Source organism: Aulostomus chinensis, chromosome 3 (genome assembly GCF_037954235.1).
Source record: "Aulostomus chinensis isolate RoL2024-O1b breed Wild chromosome 3, RoL_Achi_v1.0, whole genome shotgun sequence".
In the NCBI taxonomy this organism is placed as follows: Eukaryota; Metazoa; Chordata; class Actinopteri; order Syngnathiformes; family Aulostomidae; genus Aulostomus; species Aulostomus chinensis.
In genome coordinates, this window is record NC_141322.1 from 20,078,828 (window position 1) to 20,097,694 (window position 18,867).

Consider the following 18,867-nt stretch of genomic DNA (forward strand, 5'->3'; position numbering starts at 1 on the left):
CTGACCCATAAATCAGTCTGACGCAGAAGTGATGACACGAAGCAAGCGGACTAGAATCTATCACCCTTCCGGAAAGCTTGCGAGTCAGTCGCACGGATGAGAATATATCAGAGGTCATGTGATCACAAGACCAAGCATTCATCAATTACGTCTACATTTCTGAACAGAGTCAACCAGTATACTGTATGATAAATGTCATGTTTTCTTTGTCTAAATTTAAAGGTTATTGGAATAGTCCATGCTGTAGCAGTCAGGAAATCCTTAAACTTTGTTGTCCCTGAGAGACTCGATGGCCTTATTTAGAAAAGAGGAGAAGGAGGAGAGAAGAGAGGAGTTTGTAAATGTCATGGTCTCAAGCTTGTAGAAGTGACACTATTGTTGAGACAGCTCCTTTTGACAATATTCCCTCTCTGGTTTCCACATAATATAAACTTGGGTAAGTCTTTTGGATCATTTAATTAGAGGGTGTTCCTCAAAGATCCATTCTTGGTCACCTTTTATTTCCACAAAGCATTTGTTCCCATGTTAAGTCATTCTAAAAAGCCAGGACTAACATACAATTACTCAATCCACCTGTAATCCTTCACTTTCAGCAGCCATAATTAAATAAAATGCAGTACAATAAAGCTTCACATGCACCTAAATACTGTGATGCTTGTTTCTTTCGGCTTCTCTCCAAATTTCTCTACGGTCTGTTTATTCAATTAGAGAATATCTTTTGTATTATTACACATTTTCTTAAGAGTCGTGCCAGAGAAATGGCAATTAAGTAGAATTTAAATATCAAGAACATTTTATAGAGTGTAATTAAATTTGCTTATCCCTGATGAGACACATGCCTATATGTGAAGAAATGGAGTGCCAGTGCTTCTTTTTCCACTGGGAATTTTATAGTTTATCATGAAACATTAGACGGACCCTACTCTTCTAGTATTGTGGAGCTGCATTGAATTTTGGCCTATGGAGCTACAACATGTCAGTTCTCATGAATTAAAAACTGATCTTGTGTTATTCATGAATATCTGAATAATCCACAACAGCTCTGAATTCTGTGCATTCATACAAGTACTAAAAAAGATACGTTTTACTGTCTTCAGGTGACTTCTATACAGATTTTATACACTGTTATATTTGTGTTTTTTGATATTGTTATATATAAAATGGATTTTTTTCATTGTTAAAGTGGTAAGGTAGTATGACAGTCTACATTGCAGAGAAACAATTTCCTTTAAAAGTAAAAAAAAATCATACGCACAAACTGTCTGGCATACACACTCACATTTTTTTAATCTTGAGTACATTAGTAATCTCTAAACAAGGTCTTCATAGCAAATGCAGGGAACATTGATGAATAATTCAAACCTTTTGTCAAATTTGTTACCATCCAAGTTTGTGGAGCTTGACTCGTGTTGCTGAAGGTGCTGTTCTCTGACTGTGAGCCATTTTAAGTTACACTATATGTGGCGAAAGGATGTACCATTTTAAAACCCATATCAGTGATACACTGAGTATCAAGTAACTCCTCTATGGCAGGAAGCAGCAAAGTGAGCACGTGATATGAATTCGTGCTTGATAGGGAATTACAGGGAAATGATGTCAGTGTTTTCCAGGTTACTTGTGCATGTTTTCGGGGTCTGTGTGGTGCAGGGATGTAGGACAGGATCATGTGTACTTAGGGATTGAGTGTCCTAGTGCTTGCTTTCATGCAAGCGGCTCTATGTGCCAGGCACTCAGTTGCCTCATCAACAGAGCTGACACTCAGTGTTCCTGATGTCACTCTCCAATGTAGCCTTAGAAAACTTTAACTGTGACTTCTGACGGTTAAAGAGAACAAATCCGACTTTGGTCCAGATCTCAGGTTTCTTTAGCTATAGTGTACTAAAGGTATTGATTTATGGACATGGATTCGCTGAGCAATTGATTAACTGCTCAGGCCTTTTGCCGGCTTTGTGGTTGCTGCAGGCGAACACAAGAATACATAAACATTTGCGTAATACATAGTTTCTTGAAACTTAATCCCTGGGGTATATCATGCAATTTTACAATAGGTTTAAATCATCACATATGCAGAGTTGTGTTTGTGGATACTTGATCGATTGTTGATGAGAAAATACCCCAACCTCATTTGACTTATCAATTCACATTTTCCTGAAGAGTTTTTAATCTAGTCTGGTTATATAGTAATATTAAAATTTGTTTCTAGTCCTATTTAGAGTGAAATAGATGCTTTGAGGAATGGGTTTGATATGTCATTACCACCCCTTGCACCACAAAATACCAAAGTTTAGAAAAAAAACAAACAAAAAAAGACAATGTGCTGAATGCCAAATTGCTAAATTTTCTACAAAGAGGAGTCCACCCTTTTACACAGTCTGTGATTGAGGTTTTTTTTAAGTTTGGCAGTGTTTGCTTGCAGTTTTCTCATTGTGCTGCATGTTTTCATGCTCATTCACTGTTAATGTGAAAAGGTCGAGTCTCTGAGACTGAGTCATGATTGTGTGTATTTTTACAAGTCATGTCATGCATTTTGTAGTGGATCACTCAGGATTTGTGGTGTCAGCCGAGGCTGGCAGCGGTGGGTCCATCCATTGTGTGCTGCAGAGTGGGTTTAGTAAAGACAGTTTCTGCTCTTCAGTGACTAATTTGAAAGAGAAATTATATAACTGTTGTAATCAGTGCAGCAATCCTGATGTCACTACGAACTCTACACAACAGATACTGTAAGTTGAAACAAAAAGTTCAAGAAAAAGAAAAATTGAAACCTAATACATCTTCATAACATATTAATGAATTTGGAGCAGTGTAAGGGATGGATGGTTCATGAATTGTACATTGCCACTGCAAAGCAAGACAGCTTCTTTGTTGATTCAATTTGCAGTGGAGTTGTATTGTGAGCACTGAAAGACAAAGACGTCACAGTCCCCGCCAGGGGGAGGACAGCCAGAGGAGCGAAGAGTGAGAGAAAGAAAGTAGGAACAGATCAAGATGGATGGAGAGTGCAAACATGGAAAAAGAAAATTACTGTGAGACACGTAAGCTGAATCTCACTGTGAGGAAGCCGGTCTATGACTCAGGGAAAAAAATAACGAGAATTTAACCGATGATAGAAGAATGTTCTTTCTTCTAAGACACTAAGAACACTTCATCTCCTGGCTCAGTGTACAACATTATGTTCAAATTAATAATTTCTGTTTCTTATTGGTATGAGAATCAAAAATGAATAATTGAGACTGTAGGGTATTACATGAAGAAATTTTTTTTTTTTAAAGAATGCTGTTTGGACTTTTAGATCAGGTGCAGAGATATTGGTATGATTCTAATTCAACAGAATGTTCTTGCTTAAAGGGTTTTATATTCATTTATTGGGATTATTATTATAACAATACTATAAAGACTACTTCCAGACGTAGGTTCATAGCATGTGTAAACTTTGTAATGGAATTCCTGAAGAACTAGAGTATTTGTAATGGTTCAAAACTGAAACAAGACTCAAATACAACACTTGAAGACAGGCAGGCTGAGAGCAAACAAAGATCTGTAATAATAACGCTCACTGGACACAAACAGTTGGGGCGTAGAACAGTCGGACAGGAATCGGGGATGAGTATGATCGGAACCTGGAAGAGAGGGTAAGGGAAAAGCTGGAAAACTAGGACTGAGTATATCAGACAACTGGGAACAAAGAAAATGGGTCAGTGTATAAAGAAGGGGAGGTGATTGAGAAACGTGTGCAGGTGTGTCCAAAGGCCAGGAGCACATCTAGTCCTGACAGAAAATGATATAAAATTGTTCTTTAAATGCTAACAGTGGTGTGTTTTGTGAGCTATGGCCGCTGAGGCCATTCTTTGTGTCCTTTTTGAATAATTTTTGGAGCCTGATCACTTTTATGTGTTTCATATTTAAGTCCTAATGAACTGAACTGACAAAACGAGTTTGATGTCAGATTTGTATATTCCTGCAAGTCCCCCCCCCCCCCATGCATGAATGTGTGTCACACTTCAAAAGTCATTTAAGTAGTGTTCATTAGTGAGGATTATCTTGTGAAACAAAATGTGTAAGTCTCGCTGTTCTTTGGCCACAGTGCTTATTTTCTGCAATAATCCAAAATTCCATGTAAAATTCCCAGGGGCTTTTGATTGAGGGAACTCATGGTGGTTGGCCTGCAAAGAATACCTCATTCCTGAAGCGTTCTATTATGGCTGGGTTTGTTTCAACAGATCTGCAGTCACATGACGCTTGCTTGTTCTCACCCGGCAAGTGGCTCTATCACATCTCCTAAAACATTACATTAAATTTCCAAACAGGTGTCATTTGGATCAAGTAACCCCTTATTGAGAAACTAAGTGGTTACTTTCAAAACCTCAACTGAGTGACACATTAACAGCTTTTAGCCTGCCTCAGAGTATTGCGTTGTCTGAAGAGGGGCACAGTATTTAAGTAAATCTCTAGCAAATCCACAAGTAGCCCCACATAATACATTTGAAATTATACTTAGCATGAATGCTACATTGGTGTGGACTTGGAACACACCGATGGCAGGAGAAAAACCTCTCTGATGGGGTCAGAATACTGAAGTTACTGCAGGGCAAGAGGGAGGAAGGATCTGACATGACAGTCAGTCAGAGATAATGCAGGGAACACTGAGAGTGAATGACAAGAAGACCAGGAGACTATTTGTGCATGGCTGACATGACAGCATTAATTTGTAGATTCATTAGAGGGAAATTAGTTCAGGTGTCAGAAAGAGTCCCCCCCCCCCCCCCCCCAACACACACACTGACACACACACACACTGACACACACACAAGGATTTTTCTTTCTTGTTCCCATATTTAATTTTTGATTTATGCTGTGCAGACTGATGCTTTGACACTGAATAGTTGTTTTCGTATTCATGAGCTGATGGGGAAAATCTCTCTGTGGTCACATAGCAACATGACATGTCGGTGTGTGATGCACAAACCCTGAGACTGGACTTTTCAGACATAGAACGCATCTTATGTCTCCAGTTATTAACACGGTTAACATTTGCGTTAATATTTAGCCATTAGCCTCAAGCCAAATGTAGATGACCAGCTCTTTCTGCATTCTGGAGTCACAAAGTAATGCAAAAGTGAAAAAAAAAACCTATGTCCTCATGGCACCTATTTGTAAATACTTGAAAAGAAAAAGCTCAATGTCATACAAGTTGGTATCAGACAAAACTGGGCAACTTAACTAAAAACTTGAGCCGCTGTGATTCTCTAACATCACCTTACCAACGACCTCACCGTGATGATGCTTTTTTTTTGGTTTGAACAGAAACAAATACAGCAATAGAGGCATAAAACTTTTGAGTCAGCTCTCTCACCAGTTTTGCTTTTAGGCCACACAGATGTTGATTTGATGCTGTGGTTACTGACGTTGTCAATATATGCTACCTATCAATGCGTGCTACTAACCAGTTAGCTAACGGTTTGTGCTACAATTATCCTGCTCAGGGTTCTGTCATTTTTAGAAGGAATGGCAGTGGAACATCTGTCCATATTTCCAGAGGCAGACACACCATACAAATTTAGTCAGTCATTTGTTTTAATAAAAGAGGAGTTTATGAAATACTTGGAATTAATTACTTACAAGATGAAAAATTATGGAAAACTTGAGAAGGTTACTAAATATCTGGGGGTGCTGAACATCTTTCTCTGCTGATGTGAAGGCATATATGCTGAAATCATGTGTATCATCTATGATCTTTTTTAAAGGGCTTTTAAGGGTGAGGGTTAAAAAAATACATCACCCAAGGCCTGTAGCAGTTTATTATATATTTTATTGAAGATACTGAACTTGTCTTACAGTTGGAAGGACATTGAGGTCATGCTGTCCACTGAAATGCTGTCTCACTCATAGCAGAATGCTGTGTAAGTCTGCAAGCGAAGTGATTAATAATGAAAGTGTGTCATTTTTTTTTCCTGAATCAGTGCTCACTCTCATAGAGTGCTCATCAATGACTCTCTCAAGTGCTGAATCGCACAAATGTACAGAGTACCGCTGTGTAACAAACACGTAGTGAGGAGACTTTGAACAAAAACATTCCATTGTCTGATGATCAGAGGATGCTCGGGGCTGTAATTATACTCAGTAATGAACGGGCTTGGAATTCACTTTTTTGTCCCTCTGCCACTGTGTCTGGATACAGTTTACAGTGTTTTGGCTGACTCTGATACCCATCAGGGTTTATTCAAGACAACTGATGAAATGAGAGCGATAACATAACAGAAGCTGCTGCAAAATGCAAAGAGAATACCAGGAGATTTCTCAGAGCTGATGTTGGTGTGTTCTTATCCTATTCCTGCTGTCTTCCCGCGAGTCAACATCTGCTGGTGATTGTTGGTAACTTCTTCTTCTTCTTCTTCCTTTCTTTTGTCACGGTCACGGCACAGCACAAATCATGTTTGTCGTCCATAAAAGTTGTCCAGTTAAATTGGATTCAATTTCCTGCAGAGCAACATCTTCAATTGCATTCAATACTTCCTATTCAAAATGCCAGTCATAAAAACATATATAGTAAAACATACAAGCACATGCACTTATAAAACCAAATCCCACCCTCATCCACCCTACCCTGGTCCCACATGCGGTCACATGACTGATTGTCTTTTAAATTTTTCTACGGTTGGATTTTAAAATGCTGATGATTCTGTTCTGCTTTTAGTTTGGTTGGCAGCTCCTTCCCTGTCTTGGCTCTCTTAAATGAGAAGGAGGTCTGGCCAAAGGAGGCTTTCCTGTATCTTACAGTTTCCTGCGGCAGGATTTCTGGTGGACACTCCATCACCCTGTAGTGACTGCACCATGTCACAGAGAGCCTGAGGAGCCTGTCCATGTAAACACTTCCAGAGATTGGTGTTTGCAAATGCAGTCTAGCTTTACAAAGTCAGCATGTTCAGATCTGACAGATGTGACAGTGGTGTGATCCAATGGAGCCTTTTGTTCAATATTATTTAATGCAAGATTGTATAATTTTTCTACTGGTTAAATCACAGATGTACTATTGTAAGCAGGCTAATATATTTTCATCTTTTATTAAAAAATATCCTTTGTTTCCCTAAAAGATTCTCATTTCTGTTAATGTGTTTCCATATTATTACAGTAGCCATTGTTAGTACAAACATTATCTTGTAATTACTTTGGCATTTACATGACTATTACTCAACTACATACATGATTATTATCTCTTTATGATCATGCTGTTGCACATCTATTACATATTTTTACTGTGCTGTCATCAAAGTTGGGTTTCAGTTGTTCTGTTCAAAAACATCCAAATGAGGAACTTTCAATCCAAATCAGAATAGAGTTAAAAAAGAAGCATTGAACTTAATTATTCAAATTTCCTGACTAAACTGCAATTGCATTTGTGTCAGTTTTATGTAGTGTAATGGATGGCATGTCTGCATGTATGAGACACTGTAATACACAGGGACTTAATCTCGTAGTATGGACACTCAGGTGTAATGTAATTGGTTGATGAAGGTGGAAACCAAGATGGGTCCACCTGACAATCATTCTCCACTTTTTCCATGGTATACTGTCCAGTGAAGGAGAAAATAACCACTTCAGTGAGTTAACCCATGTGGAATGGATTTATTATGTGTGTGCAGTACTCTAGTGTACTCTAAGTTGATATTTGGCGTCTATGCTCAGAGGTCGCTGCTCCCCATGAGGCTGCAGTCAGCTATAGTTGGGTAGTGTGTCAGAAATAGACTCTACAGTTTGAAAATCAACATTGCATCAGCTAGGGGTGAACAAAACAAATGCATTTTCAGATGAGATATAAACGATACGCCTGATAAAGTCATTCACCGGAGTGGAGGATCTGCAGTCTGCTTACCGTAAATAATGCAGTCCACGCCATGGCTTTTAAATCCGTGCCATGTGACAATTTAAGGAATATATCAGTGAAATGAGTTTTTTTTTTTTTTAAAAAGCTTTCTTGCACAGACATCATGTAGGGGTGATCTTGAGGTACCTGCAGGCCCTGGTGCAGCATAAAGGGCATGACACCATTACTTTGATAGGCAGCCCCCTGAGTACTATCTCCTCAGCTCACCATCTACGTGTGCAGAGAGCAGCACAACTCCACTTGTCCTCATGGCTGGATTTACTAGCTGGATGGAAAGTTGAATGAATGACTTTGAGGAGGGTGTGAAGGCCAGAGGCAGGAATAGAATCCAGTAAGGTGAAGGGGAAACATTCATCAAGCCACTGGCTGATTGTGAGAGTAGGGAGAGAGCTCTTGACCACTGGTGCGGGAAGACTCTCACCTTGATGAGGATGTTCATGTGGCCTGGAAATGCTTTCAGGTGTCACCATGCAAGCCTCAATGCAGTACGCACAGTCAGAAACATACCGAAGGACCTTCATCCCACCACCACCAGTATTTTTTTTCCAGATGCCTTTACTTTCTCTGTGTTGTCATAACTTAAGCCTGTTGTAAATTCAACTGAGGGAATATTCTCCACCTCCTTCAAATTGAAACCAAAATAGCCCAGATTCAGATGCTGCCACTGGAAGTTGCATTTCAATCAGCATGGTCAAATATGCTCTGACAGCATAGCCAAGACAACTTCCACACTTGACGGACCAAGCGTTTCCACACTGCTGGATTCTTTGTTTCTACTTGTGTAACTTGAAAGTTCCTTTACACTTCATCTTGATTGCGGAAATCAAGGACATATTGTTTTAAAATGCATGCTAGACTGTGGAGCAGAAACTCTGCCATCAGTGTATCATTCTGCATTCATTTTCGATAGGATAGCACATAGTTTCTTGTACTCGCAGCAGGAATTGCATTGCACAGTAGATCGATCTTTACAATATATTATACAGCTCATAGTGGACCAACACCAAGTTTTTCCTTTAATTTGCTACATCAAATGGTCACTCTGACTGTTTAATTGTCTCAGTACCAATACAGTTTATATGCTGGGATGTAAGTGGGTAAAACCATGACCAAAACGTCATGGTTTTACATTAATCTGAGCGTAACTCAAGAGATTAATACTGATGATCTGAGCTCAAACGTAAAATGTGGACTCAGTGTAGCGCTGCACTGTGTTGAATATCTGCAGTGGGCGAGCTCCTACTCTGTGAATAAAATATGTGACATGCACATCTTTCACTCTAGGTCACTCACATCTTGTCTTTGCCTCACTGTTTTTAATGGTTTTTGTGCTCTCTCTCTATATCTTTTTTTTCTTTTATTTCCTTTTCACTGCCGTCACTAAAATGTGGAAAAGTTCACTGTAGTATCTCCATGGCAACTGTCATTTCTGTGATGCCTAGACTTGCAGCTGCCTTCTATTCAGGCATTAGTGATGATTGACTACGTGCATGTGTGTCTTTGAGTTGTGTGTGCGTGTGTGTGCGCGCGTGTGTGTGTATCTGTCTTTGCATTAATCAGCATCTCACATTTACATTTTCCTTTCTTCCTTTTTGCCTGAGTATACATGATGTTCTCTGATTTTTGCAATACATAGTTGTAGAGGATCTTTGTGTGATGAAGGAATTCGCCAAACACAAGAAACAGGCTGGAGACTCAGAGATGTCTTACACAGAACACTTTACTGGACTTCCATGATAGAGGTCCAAGGTTGGCTGTGTGATGAGGTTGAGTCAACTCCCCCACAGCATCTGAGTCCAGCCCCTCGTAAACAGTGGTACTAGAAATGTCAGGCACTACCAGTAACACCCAGTTGGAACTTCCTGCACTATGCGACCTTCTCATAGTCTAAACACAGCTACGAATCTAGACAACGCTGGCTCTGTGAGTGCCAGCTTTATTATCAGTAAGGGTTCTAAAAAGGAATTTAAGTCAATAAATGAACATATGGAAGACCCAGACCCACAGGAAAGGCGGAAGATGACGACGATGTATGGAAGATGCCACATGTTCACTCCCAGACCCACGTCAAGGCCCTGGGGTCAGACCAGCTTTTAACCCTACACATGAATGATGAGGATGAGGTACAAGAAAGTTCAAACAGAGGATACCAGATCAAATTCCTTATCACATCTATTGTATGGTGTGCTGAAAACTGCTTTCCATGTCAGTGTAGAACTTCCTGTGATATAATATTGTCCAGCTCATCACTGATGCTTGGGATGGGATACACTGCACATTAGAAGATAGCAACAGGATTTTTTTTTTTTTTTATGGACAGAAGAATGAGGTAAACCTTTTCCCCACATTCCCTGGCCTCTGTTACAGCTCTGGGATTTTTCCTCAATCCTTAAATGCCTTCACACAACACTGACTAAGCTGTCTTTCATCTCCTTCCAGCCCAGATAAATGTTGCGTATATAGTAGTCTGACAAAATTCCGGTTGAAAACAGTCTGCTTTGGTGTGCCAGAGCCTATATTGTTTCTATTTATACAGCCACCACGGACCAGCCAGAGTTTAAATTTAGATGCTGAGTCTGGATTCTCTTCTTCATCTGAAATTCATGAATAATTGAGAAGGAGAGGAGATGAGGTGGGATTCATTCAGGAGATGGATGGTCTTGGCATAGATTTCCTACCTACATTAGTGGTTTACTGAATGGAGTTTTGGGGGCACTTTGTGCATGCAAGGCAAGCACTGCATGAGTAAGGGGAAAGTTTGACACAGGCCCAAAAAATGCCTCTTACAGTAGAACTGGTCACCTGTCAGCTTGTCCTTGCCTCTCCATTTCTGTCATTAAGTGTACTGTACTTTTAGCATATTTGTCTTATTGATAGGGTCTGACTGAATACTAGAATTTAAGAAACAAATGCTTTTTTTTTAATTATTTGACTGTCCTACCTACTTTCAGGCATAGAGAAAAAAAACTTCAGTAGAAACGTACAGTATGTGGTACATGAGCTGAGGCAAACAAGGAAGAACAGCGGTCAGAAATGATATCATGAAGATGGTCTTACAAGGTATAATGTGGAGACTGTATGTGAAGATACTTAAATATCATATTAATATTAACACTATTTCACCAAAAAAGACTTCAACAGAAATACATAAGAAGGCAAAAAGGACATGCTAATGAATTTCCATGTTGACTTCATGTTTTGTGGATTTGACTCTCAAGCCAAAATACACAGCGTATTGATTATTTTAAAGACACAGGAGATTAAAATAAATGGGCTTCTGCTGTTCAAACTCTCGAGCAGATGTGATGTAGGGTTGGAAGAACTACAGCTCAGGCACTGCAAATGTATGTGTTTCAAACGATCATGCTGGGGAAATGTGGAAGACACAGCCGCCTCCCGTCTCCATGGAAACCCCATCTCTTTCACAGGCGGAGAGGCAGAGCCTTTCCACATTCAGAATCAGGGGTGTGAATTATTCCACATTGTTTAATGCTGTCTTTATTTTCTCTCATATTATTTATCCCTGCCAGCTGTGTCTTGAGTGACAGATGGGGTACACAGTGAAAACATCTGCAAACCTCTGTAGATCAGCTGGATGTATTTATGGAGTTCTTGTTTCCATTTTTGAGGGAAATGTTGGACATGTTTTACAAACTGAGCCACGATGCCAGTGAGCTGATCATCTCTGAGGACTGTGAGGCGCATGTCCAGTACAAATAGCAGTCTGGCACAAATAAGGAAGGACGAGTGACTCCAGCGACTGGAGCAGTACAGATGGTTCAAAGCTGTGAGAGCTGAATAAGGTGCAAATCAGGGATAAGAGGGAGGAGGGAGAGACAGGGAGAAGGAGACTCTGTCAGACATGCTTTTCACAAGCAGGTCCACATAGCCACCTCCTGTCGAACTTCAAGGGGGTTGTCATGGTGACAGTGGCTGGTAGTCGAAGCCGAGGGAGTGTTGCATGGTATGCCAGTGGCCTCGGATGGGGAAGGCAAGTCAGAGGATCTTAGAGATCAAGCAAGAATTGGATTACATACACCTTGACCAGAATATTTTCAGTCCATGCATATTGGAGTCGAAGGTTTAAGGTTATTTCCTGTCATTAATCAGTTGGTCAAATGTCTTTCACTGGGTCAGAGCTGGGCAAAGAACAAGTGTGAGATCTGAGCTCTAGGACTTCCTGATCTGTTTCTTGGGATTCCACCGCACTGGTAGCAGTATGCGAACATGAACCTGGAGGGACTGAACCTTTAACACAACTAAGCTAGAAGGGAACTCTGCAGAGTACATGCTTCCACCAAATGCATTTTTCCCTCTGTGTTAAATAGAACTGCCTAAAAACCAGGATGAATTCTTCCTTGACTCATGCTACGACGCTCCTCCGAGTTGAGTAAAAATCCATCCATAAAAAGGTCCAAAAATCCATCCATTTTCGAGGCAGGGTTCACCCTGGACAGGTCGCCAGTCCATCGCAGGGCCAACACATATAGACAGACAACCATTCGCACTCACAGCCACACACACCTATGGTCAATTTAGAGTATCCAATTAGCCTAGTCCTCAATTGCATGTCTTTGGATAGTGAGAAGAAGAGGGTTCTCTCTGGGGACTCCACACAGAGGCACAGGGAGAACATGCAAACTCCACACAGAAAGATCCCGTGCCCAAGCTGAAAACCTCTGAACCTTTTTCGCTGTGCAGTATTTTTACAATACTGAACTGAATTATCCAGTGTTATTTTAGAATAGTTGCTGGGGCCATTGCCATTATTTCACTATTGGGAGTTATCCATTTAATTATTTATTTGTTTACAATCACATATCGCATTACATTGTTCTTTTGTCCCCAGCCCATTTCTACAATGAACCCCCACTTTATGGAAAGGCAGCAAGTAAAACTGTACAGAAACTATCACAATCAAACTCACTTTTGCAGTGCTGTTGCCCACTTCATCAGCAGATCAGAAAAGTACTACATATGCAGCCCATTTGCCATTCATACAGCCTATAAAGGTAAATAACAAGTAGTGGAACATAGCTGAGTGGATATTTCCCTCTCAAGCTGATATCGTTGCAGGTAGTGACAGATATCCCCAAGTGCTCAAAAAAATTATTAACAAACCCCAAAACATTTTTTTAAATGAATTCTACGGACTGTATCTTCCTTATTATCTATTAGCAGATGCCTCAGTGACCACTCTTTTCATTCAGTGCCCGCATCATAAGATTCTGGCCATCTGTCCTTGGTGGATGAGCACTTGGTGGACAGATAAATAGACCTGGCCCTCATGAAACCACTGTTGCACAAAGAAAATTAATCACAGCTGCTGGAGAAGAGCCAACATAAAACCAGGCCATGCACACATTGTTGAGAACAAGAGTTGCTGCTGGGGAAAAACAACATCTACAAGTACAGTAAAATGCCCAGGAACAAGTTTAAATGAATGAGGTTTTTCTCCTCCCCACATCCCCAAGAGTGCACCTCTAGCAAGCTGAGCATTTTTTTGATGCAGAGTGGGTTTATCAAGGAAAACTGAACATGATACAGTATAAGGCAGTGTGTTGCAGTTTTCAAGGGTGTTCTGGATATCTTTTCAAACATCGTAAGGAGTAGCGACTCCTTGTCCTGTGGAAAACATAGATCTCTGCGGCGTATTGCGTCTCCTGAGCTACTTGATGGTCTGCCATGAGAGACACAAACCAGTGTGATCTGGCTTTGTTTAACGTCACAGTGGGATTTCCTGTCAGTCTGGTCTCTCGCTTTCACTTGTACGTAGATCTCTCTCTCTCTATCTCTCCCTCTCTGTCTGTCTTTCTCCCCTCAGATATAAAAATATACCTCCTTTTTTTAATCCTTTAGTAGGCCACCAAGGAGCATTTCTCCAAGTATTTATCACAAAATAGCTGCAGACATAAAAGAGCATCATCTGGGGTGTGGCCGCTGTTGACATCTTTTTTGAAATGTAGGCCTCTAGGTCGACTGGGAGTCTATAAATAGCCTGTTATTCTCTTGATGTTATTACAAGCATGTCTGGAGCTCCATTCAACCTTCTCTGTGACATTTATTTGTTTGTGTTCTCCTTTATGTGCCCAGAATGGTTTATCTCAAATTTACAGAGCAATATTTGAGGAAATTAGTGCCCAATGACATTAAACAACCCAGAAAATAGGTGATAAAGACAGCCGGGCAGTTAGAAGGAGTACACAGTGTAGAGACGAGGACATGAGGGACACAGGCCGGTGGGAATTGTGCAGGGTTTCCGAGTGGAACTTGACTTCATAACTCTATGTTAAACAGCAGCTCCAGCGTGCCTTCATTAGTGACCTTTTTATAGCATCTCAATCCTATTACCACTGCCCTCTGTAGCTGCACAGCCTCATATTTGGAAATTGTCAGCATCAATCTTATTCTCACACTCATTACAAGCATGTTGTGTGTGCTACCTGATGAGAGAATGTAATTATTACCTCCACCAAGAAAGCCATGTTTTCAGTGCTGTTTGTCTGTCAGCTGGATTGTGCAACAATCTGACGTTCATGAAACATGTTGAAAGTGTGCAGCTATGTAGTTTTCAATTTAGAGGTACGGCACTCTGACGCGTTCCTAGTTTATTACATCGATATACCGATAATACACGCCATTTAATGCACTATAATTTGCATATAACCCTGATAATCTGCAGGAGCAAGATATAAGGACATCTGTAGCCATGTAACTGGCAACAAAACCTTGTGATTTTAGAAAGGTGTTGGCATGTTTGCAAACCATTTTTCTGGCAAAAATACTGAAAGTATTTTTTAGTAGGAGCATCAGGATTTTTCCAGGTGTATTTCTGGCAACAGAAGTGTATTTTTAATGATGTCAGAATATTTTCTGGCATTTTCCGATGGCAAATCCAATTGTTTTAGCCAGACATCAGGTCTTTTATTCAAGGGATATGTTTGGGAAAGTTCATGGGTTAGGTTAAAATATCCTCATCAGGAGGTTTTTGAGTTGTTAACACAAGTTTGGTCAAAACCACCTTAAAATATTAGCTATTCTACTGAGAATAAAGTAAATGTCCGACAACACTGACTGTTCGTGTTGCTTGACAATTACAGGATTATGCTGGAAAAATTGCGCAAAATTTTATGCTTATCTAATTTATATCAATGCTTTTCCGTCTGATCAAATATGTTTTCCATTCTTAGCAGCTCTGCACCCTCACATCTTTGTCAGTTTCATGCTGCCCTCATCAGCTCCACCTTCACTCCTCCACCTCCTCTCTACTCTTGAAGTGTTTGTTTCAGATAGATTTGCTTGAGGGCAGAAGGAGAGGAGCACAGAGAGAGGAAAATAAACAGATAGGGTCATTATTCATGTCTGCCATGACGCTATGGCAACAGTGTCCTCTTGCTCTGATTGGTTGTTGATAAGGGTGCCTCTTTGGCCATCACGTTTAGTCTTGGGAGTGGACTTCAAATTATCAGGCCGTTGTCAAGGCCTACACTGTCAATCACATCTTAGCAAGCGTTGCTATAGCCTTCATTTCCTCTGGATATCCTCAGTGGGCAGTGTATAAGGAAAATGCCTCATGTCCCAGACGTCAGCAGTCACTGTTTTGTTTACACAAATGACTGTGTGTCAAACAAGAAGATTCAGTGAACAGGTGAGGTTTTGAAAGGAATGGGGAGCGAGAGGGAGAACTGTTTGATGCACTGTTTTATAATTAATGATAATGCTACAAAGAAATAATTAATTTCATACTTAACTAAATGTTACATGGCTGCCTTGTGGATTCAGTGTGACTCATGTCTACCCAGCATTATGGCTCAGTAGGACTCATTTTTGGAGAAGCCTGTTTTAACTATATGATTTATTGAATTCTTTGTGTGGGCTATTGGCACAAATGCCTCTGTGTTCCAGGCACAACCTACTCATCCTCTAAGTTCTGCTGTGTGTCAGAATTTTTTGGAGCCATTCGGGGTTGATATAACATACAGGCCCTAGCTTTGGATGTAATTCTGTCCCAGGTCCACCAAAATAACAGGACTGCTCTTGTCCCAAATCATAGCAAATTAACTTTGGCAGAATAGATTTGTTTAGGGGGTTTCAATGTCATACCACCGTTATGAATATATCCAGCAGCAGTTTCTACCCCACAAGCAAGACACAAGTGATTTTCAACAGCAGTAGATACAAAAAAATCTTTTCAATAAAGGCTGAGCTGACGAGGAGGGGGTTTCAGTGCGCACTCAGTAAATAGAATGAACACCAACTCGACTGACTGAATACTTTTCCCTATAATCATACACAGCTGTGGTTGATATAGAGAACAACTGTAGGAAGAAACTGGCTGAACTGATGTTACACTTGATTTCATTCAGGCCCACTCTCTTAGTGACAATGCAAATTGCAGATTTTGCTCAAATTGCTCATCAATTGACTGATGGAATGGTTTTGTTAGAGGAGCTTTTTATGTGGGCATATTGAGCAACTGATTCGACCCCTCCAAACAAAATCTACTAGAGGTGGTAAGACCATTTTCTTACCACTTTTGATAGATGTTGTTTGGGGGACAATGTCTACAGGCACACTGGTAAGGAACGCTGACCCTAGATATGCAGGTAAAGACATGGAAAATTGCCCCTACAGACATGCAGTCAAAGGGTCTCCACCCCCAACATTGCTGATTTACCAAAGAGGAAAAAATTCTGCTGAAAAATACCCTTAATCATTTCATAGATTTGTCCATTACTAAAGCAGGGAGGGAAAAGACTAAGCAGACGAAACCAGGCTAGAATTGTTTTAATGAGAGGACAAGAAGAATATCAGCATCCTTCTCAATGCTTATTGTTTCATTTAGATTCTAAATGAAAGAGCAAAAAAAATTCAGGGTGTAGGAATCAGATAAGATATATTGGCTCATGTAAACCTTAGGGCGCATTCATACCAGGATAGTCAGGGGGATTCTGTTCATTTGGGCAGGGAATGCAAAAAAAAATTCACTCCTTCATTTGGTTTGGCTCACTTTCACGCTGAAATTTTGAAAGCTGACCAAACTGCCTAGACATCATCACGCATTTACAACAGCTGCTGGTTTTGGGCAGTGTTGCCTGAAACAAGATCTGACCTGGAGGAGAAAAAGCATGAGGAAGAAGAAAACACAGCTTATTGATTGGCCAGGACTGAAAACGGAAATCCATCCCCTTCAGCTGGCTTGTTCAACTTTAGTTCACTGTAACTGAAGCGTGACCCACGTTTTCAGACAGACAAAAGTTTGCTTGTTTGGTCCCCACCAGATGAGCTTTTAAACCTAGTGGTCTATCCGAGGAAATAAACTCTGGTCCATTGAAACTGAACCAAATAGCTCTGGTGCGAAAGCGACCTTAGAAACAATTACAAACCCCAAAATGCAACCATTTCAGCCTGATGTTAGCACAGATTTAAAGTTTTCATTTTGACAAATAAAACAAAGGTAGTGTAAACACCAAAGTAGCACAACTTCTGTAAGTTGAACAAGCCTAAAAGTAATAATAATGAATACGTAACTGTATTGCAGTAGAATGTCCCAAATTGAACTTAAGAGAAAATGTTGGGATAGGTTCAGCTACATACAATATGCCACTCATAAGCATACTGAACCCTAGAACATGATTTATACAAGTCATAGCAACAAAGCTATCTGATCTCCCAAGCTAGCTTACAGGTGCTGATTAGTACAGCTCTGAAGAGGGAGCAGAAACACCGCCACAGAAGCACAAGATGCATAGGAAACAGTGGAAAACTCCACAATGGCGAACAGAAATACAGGTAGTTAGGCAGCAAATGAATCCAATGGGAATACTGCTCAACAGGTGAAACACAGACTGAAATTAGCAGTTCTCCAAAAGATCCAAAGTAAGAACTGGTGTTGTCAGCTGCTGCAGCAGGTGTGTTTGAGTGCATGCTCAGGAAGCAGAATGAATGCCAGGTAGGCTGATTAAACGATTCCATGCAGCTGTGGTTAATTGAGAAATTGATGGAAGGATATGATTGGCTGTTGTAAGTGGCGTTCACTACATTAGCTTTGTCTTGAGGACAATGCACAGAGTTTGTCTTGAAGAATTTTAGGCAAAAAAAAAAAAAGCTGCTTTTGATTCTTTCTGTGAGGAAAAGTTCAGGGTAAGAAAATCCTTTGGTTCAGATTAAAACGGAGTCATTACAAGGGCTTTTTGTTGGAAGTCTGTAGCAGAAAGCCTTTAAGGCAACCTTCTCCCATGTGAGGACTCAATTTAACATAGTTGAAGTTTGGACACACTTAGTGTATATACAAAAATTTTAGTTGTCTAGCCAGTTGTCAGTATCGAAATAAATGTGGAAGCATGGGAATAACTGTGAATCAGAATGTCAGATAATAATAATGCATAAATAGATATGCACAGTATACAGTATATACTGTGTAGTTTCCAAGGCTGTAGTAAGACATAATGATATATGAACATAAACTTTTTTGTTGTTGTTTTTGTACAATGAATTGATTGTGATGTTACGAGCTGGATTACAGCAAAGGATTTTTCCCGGTATTCTCACTGTGGTTCTCAAGAGTCATCTTCCTGCAAGAAATCTCTCGAGCTCAAAAAAACTGTCACTGTCTGTATGTCTGTGACTCAATTATCTCAACAGCAACCATTCATCCAACCAACGTCAACCTTGGCGCGTAAATTGCTGCTGCCTCAAGGTAGCACAGTGCAGAGCAAGAAGTCTGGGGTCAAAGGGGGTCAGAGGTCGAAGGTCTGAGTCAGGTTTCTGATGTCAGTGATAATGACAGCCACCCAGATACTGTCATTCTGATGGAGATGACTCATTATTTCCTCCTAGAATTGCAATAAGTTTCTGTCTATAAGTGTGGATGTATGTCTGGGGCTGAAGTGTCATGCAGATATTGCGTTGATTCTGTCTGCCTGTATGTGGCGAGTCCTTACTCATCACTGCAGACAGCTGGTCTCCTAGTTTTATTCAAAGATAGC

At 40.3% G+C, this 18,867-nt stretch overlaps 1 protein-coding gene across 1 annotated transcript in view; it reads left to right on the plus strand.

Moving 5' to 3' along the window:
* The window catches only part of kcnb1 (potassium voltage-gated channel, Shab-related subfamily, member 1), a 34,738-nt gene that overhangs the window by 7,812 nt on the left and 8,059 nt on the right, over positions 1 to 18,867 (plus strand). The gene's annotated exons all lie outside the window — the stretch shown is intronic.